Genomic DNA, 8,102 nt, shown 5'->3' on the forward strand with positions numbered 1-8,102 from the left:
GCTGTAGCTTTTTTCTAAAGTCAGCAGAGGCGCTAGTAATAGTCCAAATGAAGCCGCAAAAACACTGTCTTCATTTTCTGAGCTCACTAGATGCCACTTTCTGTTCAACAAGGGTTGAAAACACACTGGTGCCATTCCTTTAACCCTTTTCTTTGAACAGGGTGCCATCTAGTGAGCTTAGAAAACATAAAGACAGTGGTTTGCAAAGCTTCATTTCACCATCGCCAGAGGGCGCTACTCCTCCTTTGCTGGAGACAGAGCTGACAAGGAAACTGTACGGAGGATGCAACTTTTTTTTTGGAAGCAACATCTTTAATTAAAACTAAAATAAACAACCTCACAGTGTTCAACAATTCAAGTAGGAGTTCATGCACTTTGACCATGAATTCTTTGTTCTTGTTCTTCAAGATTGTGCCGATCTGGATAGTTTTGAAATCAAAGATATCTACATTTTGGATCATGCAAATTTACGGAAGACGACAAGTCACTCAAGTCTGAGTAAAGGTAAAGTTCAAAAGAATTGAGAAATAATTACAGTAATGAAAAAAATAAACATGGAAATACATACATGTAAGAATACATATAGCAACAGGCTAAATGAATGAATAAATATGGAACAAAACAAATGAAAGAATGCTTAAAAAATACAGCAGTGTTAATTACAGTACCGAAAAAAAAGAGAGCAAAAAAAAGCAATTCAACTTGTTGGTTCGAAGATGAATGTAGTTGAACTACCAGAGAGCTACTGCAAAATGTATAGGTGCACTACTAGTGTGATTACATGTAGTTGAGTACTCCTCAACCCCAAACTGCGTCTTCAACAGTTTTGAGAACCTCTGGGGTTCATCGTCTTTAAATAGCTTGTTTTCACTTGGTACACTCGCTTACGGCCATACCACCCTGAACACGCCCGATCTCGTCCGATCTCGGAAGCTAAGCAGGGTCGGGCCGGGTCAGTACTTGGATGGGAGACCGCCTGGGAATACCCGGTGCTGTAAGCTTTTCTTTTCCGTCAGCAGAGGGCGCTAGTAATGGTCAAATGAAGCAAAGCAAAACACTGTCTTCATTTTCTGAGCTCACTAGATGCCACTTTCTGTTCAACAAAGGGTTGAAAAACACACTGGTGCCATTCCTTTAACCCTTTTCTTTGAACAGAGAGTTTGCCATCTAGTGAGCTTAGAAAAATAAAGACAGTGGTTTGCAAAGCTTCATTTCACCATCGCCAGAGGCGCTACTCCTCCTTTGCTGGAGACAGAGCTGACAAGGAAACTGTACGGAGGATGCAACTTTTTTTTGGAAGCAACATCTTTAATTAAAACTAAAATAAACAACCTCACAGTGTTCAACAATTCAAGTAGGAGTTCATGCACTTTGACCATGAATTCTTTGTTCTTGTTCTTCAAGATTGTGCCGATCTGGATAGTTTTGAAATCAAAGATATCTACATTTTGGATCATGCAAATTTACGGAAGGCGACAAGTCACTCAAGTCTGAGTAAAGGTAAAGTTCAAAAGAATTGAGAAATAATTACAGTAATGAAAAAAATAAACATGGAAATACATACATGTAAGAATACATATAGCAACAGGCTAAATGAATGAATAAATATGGAACAAAACAAATGAAAGAATGCTTAAAAAATACAGCAGTGTTAATTACAGTACCGAAAAAAAAGAGAGCAAAAAAAGCAATTCAACTTGTTGGTTCGAGAAGATGAATGTAGTTGAACTACCAGAAGGCTACTGCAAAATGTATGAGTGCACTACTGGTGTGATTACATGTAGTTGAGTACTCCTCAACCCCAAACTGCGTCTTCAACAGTTTTGAGAACCTCTGGGGAGTTCATCGTCTTTAAATAGCTTGTTTTCACTTGGTACACTAACACACGGCCATACCACCTGAACACGCCCGATCTCGTCCGATCTCGGAAGCTAAGCAGAGGTCGGGCGGGTCAGTACCCTGGATGGGAGACCGCCTGGGAATACCCGGTGCTGTAAGCTTTTCTTTTCCGTCAGCAGAGGGCGCTAGTAATGGTCAAATGAAGCAAAGCAAAACACTGTCTTCATTTTCTGAGCTCACTAGATGCCACTTTCTGTTCAACAAAGGGTTGAAAACACACTGAATTGCCATTCCTTTAACCCTTTTCTTTGAACAGAGATTGCCATCTAGTGAGCTTAGAAAATAAAGACAGTGGTTTGCAAAGCTTCATTTCACCATCGCCAGAGGGCGCTACTCCTCCTTTGCTGGAGACAGAGCTGACAAAGGAAACTGTACGGAGGATGCAACTTTTTTTTGGAAGCAACATCTTTAATTAAAACTAAAATAAACAACCTCACAGTGTTCAACAATTCAAGTAGGAGTTCATGCACTTTGACCATGAATTCTTTGTTCTTGTTCTTCAAGATTGTGCCGATCTGGATAGTTTTGAAATCAAAGATATCTACATTTTGGATCATGCAAATTCTAGGAAGACGACAAGTCACTCAAGTCTGAGTAAGGTAAAGTTCAAAAAGAATTGAGAAATAATTACAGTAATGAAAAAATAAACATGGAAATACATACATGTAAGAATACATATAGCAACAGGCTAAATGAATGAATAAATATGGAACAAAACAAATGAAAAGAATGCTTAAAAAATACAGCAGTGTTAATTACAGTACCGAAAAAAAAGAGCAAAAAAAGCAATTCAACTTGTTGGTTCGAGAAGATGAATGTAGTTGAACTACCAGAGAGCTACTGCAAAATGTATAGGTGCACTACTAGTGTGATTACATGTAGTTGAGTACTCCTCAGCAAACTGCGTCTTCAACAGTTTTGAGAACCTCTGGGGTTCATCGTCTTTAAATAGCTTGTTTTCACTTGGTACACTCGCTTCACGGCCATACCACCTGAACAGCGCCCGATCTCGTCCGATCTCGGAAGCTAAGCAGGAGTCGGGCAGGGTCAGTACTTGGATGGGGAGACCGCCTGGGAATACCCGGTGCTGTAAGCTTTTCTTTCCGTCAGCAGAGGGGCGCTAGTAATGGTCAAATGAAGCAAAGCAAAACACTGTCTTCATTTTCTGAGCTCACTAGATGCCACTTTCTGTTCAACAAAGGGTTGAAAACACACTGAATTGCCATTCCTTTAACCCTTTTCTTTGAACAGAGATTGCCATCTAGTGAGCTTAGAAAATAAAGACAGTGGTTTTGCAAACTCATTTCACCATCGCCAGAGAGCGCTACTCCTCCTTTGCTGGAGACAGAGCTGACAAGGAAACTGTACGGAGGATGCAACTTTTTTTTGGAAGCAACATCTTTAATTAAAACTAAAATAAACAACCTCACAGTGTTCAACAATTCAAGTAGGAGTTCATGCACTTTGACCATGAATTCTTTGTTCTTGTTCTTCAAGATTATGCCAATCTGGATAGTTTTGAAATCAAAGATATCTACATTTTGGATCATGCAAATTTACGGAAGGCGACAAGTCACTCAAGTCTGAGTAAAGGTAAAGTTCAAAAGAATTGAGAAATAATTACAGTAATGAAAAAATAAACATGGAAATACATACATGTAAGAATACATATAGCAACAGGCTAAATGAATGAATAAATATGGAACAAAACAAATGAAAGAATGCTTAAAAATACAGCAGTGTTAATTACAGTACCGAAAAAAGAGAGCAAAAAAAAGCAATTCAACTTGTTGGTTCGAAGATGAATGTAGTTGAACTACCAGAGCTACTGCAAAATGTATAGGTGCACTACTAGTGTGATTACATGTAGTTGAGTACTCCTCAGCCCCCAAACTCGTCTTCAACAGTTTTGAGAACCTCTGGGGTTCATCGTCTTTAAATAGCTTGTTTTCACTTGGTACACTCGCTTACGGCCATACCACCCTGAACACGCCCGATCGTCCGATCTCGGAAGCTAAGCAGGAGTCGGGCCGAGGTCAGTGCTGGATGGGAGACCGCCTGGGAATACCCGGTGCTGTAAGCTTTTCTTTTCCGTCAGCAGAGGGCGCTAGTAATGGTCAAATGAAGCAAAGCAAAACACTGTCTTCATTTTCTGAGCTCACTAGATGCCACTTTCTGTTCAACAAAGGGTTGAAAACACACTGAATTGCCATTCCTTTAACCCTTTTCTTTGAACAGAGGTGCCATCTAGTGAGCTTAGAAAATAAAGACAGTGGTTTGCAAGCTCATTCACCATCGCCAGAGGCGCTACTCCTCCTTTGCTGGAGACAGAGCTGACAAGGAAACTGTACGGAGGATGCAACTTTTTTTTTTGGAAGCAACATCTTTAATTAAAACTAAAATAAACAACCTCACAGTGTTCAACAATTCAAGTAGGAGTTCATGCACTTTGACCATGAATTCTTTGTTCTTGTTCTTCAAGATTATGCCAATCTGGATAGTTTTGAAATCAGAGATATCTACATTTTGGATCATGCAAATTTGCGGAAGACGACAAGTCACTCAAGTCTGAGTAAAGGTAAAGTTCAAAAGAATTGAGAAATAATTACAGTAATGAAAAAATAAACATGGAAATACATACATGTAAGAATACATATAGCAACAGGCTAAATGAATGAATAAATATGGAACAAAACAAATGAAAGAATGCTTAAAAATACAGCAGTGTTAATTACAGTACCGAAAAAAAGAGAGCAAAAAAAGCAATTCAACTTGTTGGTTCGAAGATGAATGTAGTTGAACTACCAGAGAGCTACTGCAAAATGTATAGGTGCACTACTAGTGTGATTACATGTAGTTGAGTACTCCTCAACCCCCAAACTGCGTCTTCAACAGTTTTGAGAACCTCTAGGGTTCATCGTCTTTAAATAGCTTGTTTTCACTTGGTACACTCGCTACGGCCATACCACCCTGAACACGCCCGATCTCGTCCGATCTCGGAAGCTAAGCAGGGTCGGGCCGGGTCAGTACTTGGATGGGAGACCGCCTGGGGAATACCCGGTGCTGTAAGCTTTTCTTTTCCGTCAGCAGAGGCGCTAGTAATGGTCAAATGAAGCAAAGCAAAACACTGTCTTCATTTTCTGAGCTCACTAGATGCCACTTTCTGTTCAACAAGGGTTGAAAAACACACTGAATTGCCATTCCTTTAACCCTTTTCTTTGAACAGGGAGATTGCATGTGAGCTTAGAAAATAAAGACAGTGGTTTGCAAGCTTCATTTCACCATCGCCAGAGGCGCTACTCCTCCTTTGCTGGAGACAGAGCTGACAAGGAAACTGTACGGAGGATGCAACTTTTTTTTGGAAGCAACATCTTTAATTAAAACTAAAATAAACAACCTCACAGTGTTCAACAATTCAAGTAGGAGTTCATGCACTTTGACCATGAATTCTTTGTTCTTGTTCTTCAAGATTGTGCCGATCTGGATAGTTTTGAAATCAAAAGATATCTACATTTTGGATCATGCAAATTTACGGAAGACGACAAGTCACTCAAGTCTGAGTAAAGGTAAAGTTCAAAAAGAATTGAGAAATAATTACAGTAATGAAAAAAATAAACATGGAAATACATACATGTAAGAATACATATAGCAACAGGCTAAATGAATGAATAAATATGGAACAAAACAAATGAAAGAATGCTTAAAAATACAGCAGTGTTAATTACAGTACCGAAAAAAAAGAGCAAAAAAAAGCAATTCAACTTGTTGGTTCGAAGATGAATGTAGTTGAACTACCAGAGAGCTACTGCAAAATGTATAGGTGCACTACTGGTGTGATTACATGTAGTTGAGTACTCCTCAACCCCAAACTGCGTCTTCAACAGTTTTGAGAACCTCTGGGGTTCATCGTCTTTAAATAGCTTGTTTTCACTTGGTACACTCGCTTACGGCCATACCACCCTGAACACGCCCGATCTCGTCCGATCTCGGAAGCTAAGCAGGAGTCGGGCAGGGTCAGTACTTGGATGGGAGACCGCCTGGGAATACCCGGTGCTGTAAGCTTTCTTTTCCGTCAGCAGAGGCGCTAGTAATGGTCAAATGAAGCAAAAGCAAAACACTGTCTTCATTTTCTGAGCTCACTAGATGCCACTTTCTGTTCAACAAAGGGTTGAAAACACACTGAATTGCCATTCCTTTAACCCTTTTCTTTGAACAGAGATTGCCATCTAGTGAGCTTAGAAAATAAAGACAGTGGTTTGCAAAGCTTCATTTCACCATCGCCAGAGGCGCTACTCCTCCTTTGCTGGAGACAGAGCTGACAAGGAAACTGTACGGAGGATGCAACTTTTTTTTGGAAGCAACATCTTTAATTAAAACTAAAATAAACAACCTCACAGTGTTCAACAATTCAAGTAGGAGTTCATGCACTTTGACCATGAATTCTTTGTTCTTGTTCTTCAAGATTGTGCCGATCTGGATAGTTTTGAAATCAAAGATATCTACATTTTGGATCATGCAAATTTACGGAAGACGACAAGTCACTCAAGTCTGAGTAAAGGTAAAGTTCAAAAAGAATTGAGAAATAATTACAGTAATGAAAAAAATAAACATGGAAATACATACATGTAAGAATACATATAGCAACAGGCTAAATGAATGAATAAATATGGAACAAAACAAATGAAAGAATGCTTAAAAAATACAGCAGTGTTAATTACAGTACCGAAAAAAAAGAGAGCAAAAAAAGCAATTCAACTTGTTGGTTCGAAGATGAATGTAGTTGAACTACCAGAGAGCTACTGCAAAATGTATAGGTGCACTACTAGTGTGATTACATGTAGTTGAGTACTCCTCAGCCCCAAACTGCGTCTTCAACAGTTTTGAGAACCTCTGGGGTTCATCGATCTTTAAATAGCTTGTTTTCACTTGGTACACTAAACTACGGCCATACCACCCTGAACACGCCCGATCTCGTCCGATCTCGGAAGCTAAGCAGGGTCGGGCGGGTCAGTGCTTGGATGGGAGACCGCCTGGGAATACCCGGTGCTGTAAGCTTTTTCTTTCCGTCAGCAGAGGGGCGCTAGTAATGGTCAAATGAAGCTAAAAGCAAAACACTGTCTTCATTTTCTGAGCTCACTAGATGCCACTTTCTGTTCAACAAGGGTTGAAAACACACTGGATTGCCATTCCTTTAACCCTTTTCTTTGAACAGAGATTGGTGAGCTTAGAGAAAATAAAGACAGTGGTTTGCAAAGCTTCATTTCACCATCGCCATGAGGCGCTACTCCTCCTTTGCTGGAGACAGAGCTGACAAGGAAACTGTGCGGAGGATGCAACTTTTTTTTGGAAGCAGCATCTTTAATTAAAACTAAATAAACAACCTCACAGTGTTCAACAATTCAAGTAGGAGTTCATGCACTTTGACCATGAATTCTTTGTTCTTGTTCTTCAAGATTGTGCCGATCTGGATAGTTTTGAAATCAAAGATATCTACATTTTTGGATCTATGCAAATTCCTGAGGAGGCGACAAGTCACTCAAGTCTGAAGTAAAGGTAAAGTTCAAAAAGAATTGAGAAATAATTACAGTAATGAAAAAATAAAGCATGGAAATACATACATGTAAGAATACATATAGCAACAGGCTAAATGGGTGAATAAATATGGAACAAAACAAATGAAAAGAATGGCAAAAATACAGCAGTGTTAATTACAGTACCGAAAAAAGAGAGCAAAAAAAACTAATTCAACTTGTTGGTTCGAAGATGTAGATAAGTTGAACTACCAAGAGAGCTACTGCAAAATGTATAGGTGCACTACTGGTGTGGATTACATGTAGTTGAGTACTCCTCAGCCCCAAAGCTGCGTCTTCAACAGTTTTGAGGACCTGTGTGTGTTTCACTCGATCTTTTAAATAGCTTGTTTTCACTTGTGTACACTCGCTTGCGGCCATACCACCCTGGTCACGCCCGATCTCAGTCCGGTCTCGGAAGCTAAGCAGGGTCGGGCCGGGTCAGTACTTGGATGGGAGACCGCCTGGGAATACCGGTGCTGTAAGCTTTTCTTTTCCGTCAGCAGAGGCGCGTAGTAATGGTCAAATGAAGCAAAGCAAAAACACTGTCTTCATTTTTCTGAGCTCACTGATGCCACTTTCTGTTCAACAAAGGGTTGAAAAACACACTGAATTGCCATTCCTTTAACCCTT

General features: G+C 39.8%; 4 non-coding genes and 4 pseudogenes across 4 annotated transcripts; all 8 read left to right on the forward strand.

The window, feature by feature from the left end:
- Positions 1-882: 882 nt before the first annotated feature.
- Positions 883-1,001, forward strand: LOC144514997 (5S ribosomal RNA). The gene has a single exon (XR_013501670.1). It is a non-coding gene; the product is annotated as a 5S ribosomal RNA (ribosomal RNA).
- An 880-nt stretch (positions 1,002-1,881) lies between these two features.
- Positions 1,882-2,000, forward strand: LOC144515000 (5S ribosomal RNA; annotated as a pseudogene).
- Positions 2,001-2,874: 874 nt separating this feature from the next.
- LOC144514999 (5S ribosomal RNA) lies at positions 2,875-2,995 on the forward strand (annotated as a pseudogene).
- Positions 2,996-3,864: 869 nt separating this feature from the next.
- On the forward strand, positions 3,865-3,982 carry LOC144514998 (5S ribosomal RNA; annotated as a pseudogene).
- Positions 3,983-4,852: 870 nt separating this feature from the next.
- Positions 4,853-4,971, forward strand: LOC144515004 (5S ribosomal RNA). The gene has a single exon (XR_013501673.1). It is a non-coding gene; the product is annotated as a 5S ribosomal RNA (ribosomal RNA).
- An 870-nt stretch (positions 4,972-5,841) lies between these two features.
- On the forward strand, positions 5,842-5,961 carry LOC144515001 (5S ribosomal RNA). Its single transcript, XR_013501671.1, has one exon. It is a non-coding gene; the product is annotated as a 5S ribosomal RNA (ribosomal RNA).
- Positions 5,962-6,836: 875 nt separating this feature from the next.
- Positions 6,837-6,954, forward strand: LOC144515005 (5S ribosomal RNA; annotated as a pseudogene).
- An 884-nt stretch (positions 6,955-7,838) lies between these two features.
- Positions 7,839-7,957, forward strand: LOC144515003 (5S ribosomal RNA). The gene has a single exon (XR_013501672.1). It is a non-coding gene; the product is annotated as a 5S ribosomal RNA (ribosomal RNA).
- Positions 7,958-8,102: the final 145 nt, after the last annotated feature.

The sequence above is a fragment of the Sander vitreus genome, unplaced genomic scaffold, assembly GCF_031162955.1.
Source record: "Sander vitreus isolate 19-12246 unplaced genomic scaffold, sanVit1 ctg826_0, whole genome shotgun sequence".
Lineage (NCBI taxonomy): Eukaryota > Metazoa > Chordata > Actinopteri > Perciformes > Percidae > Sander > Sander vitreus.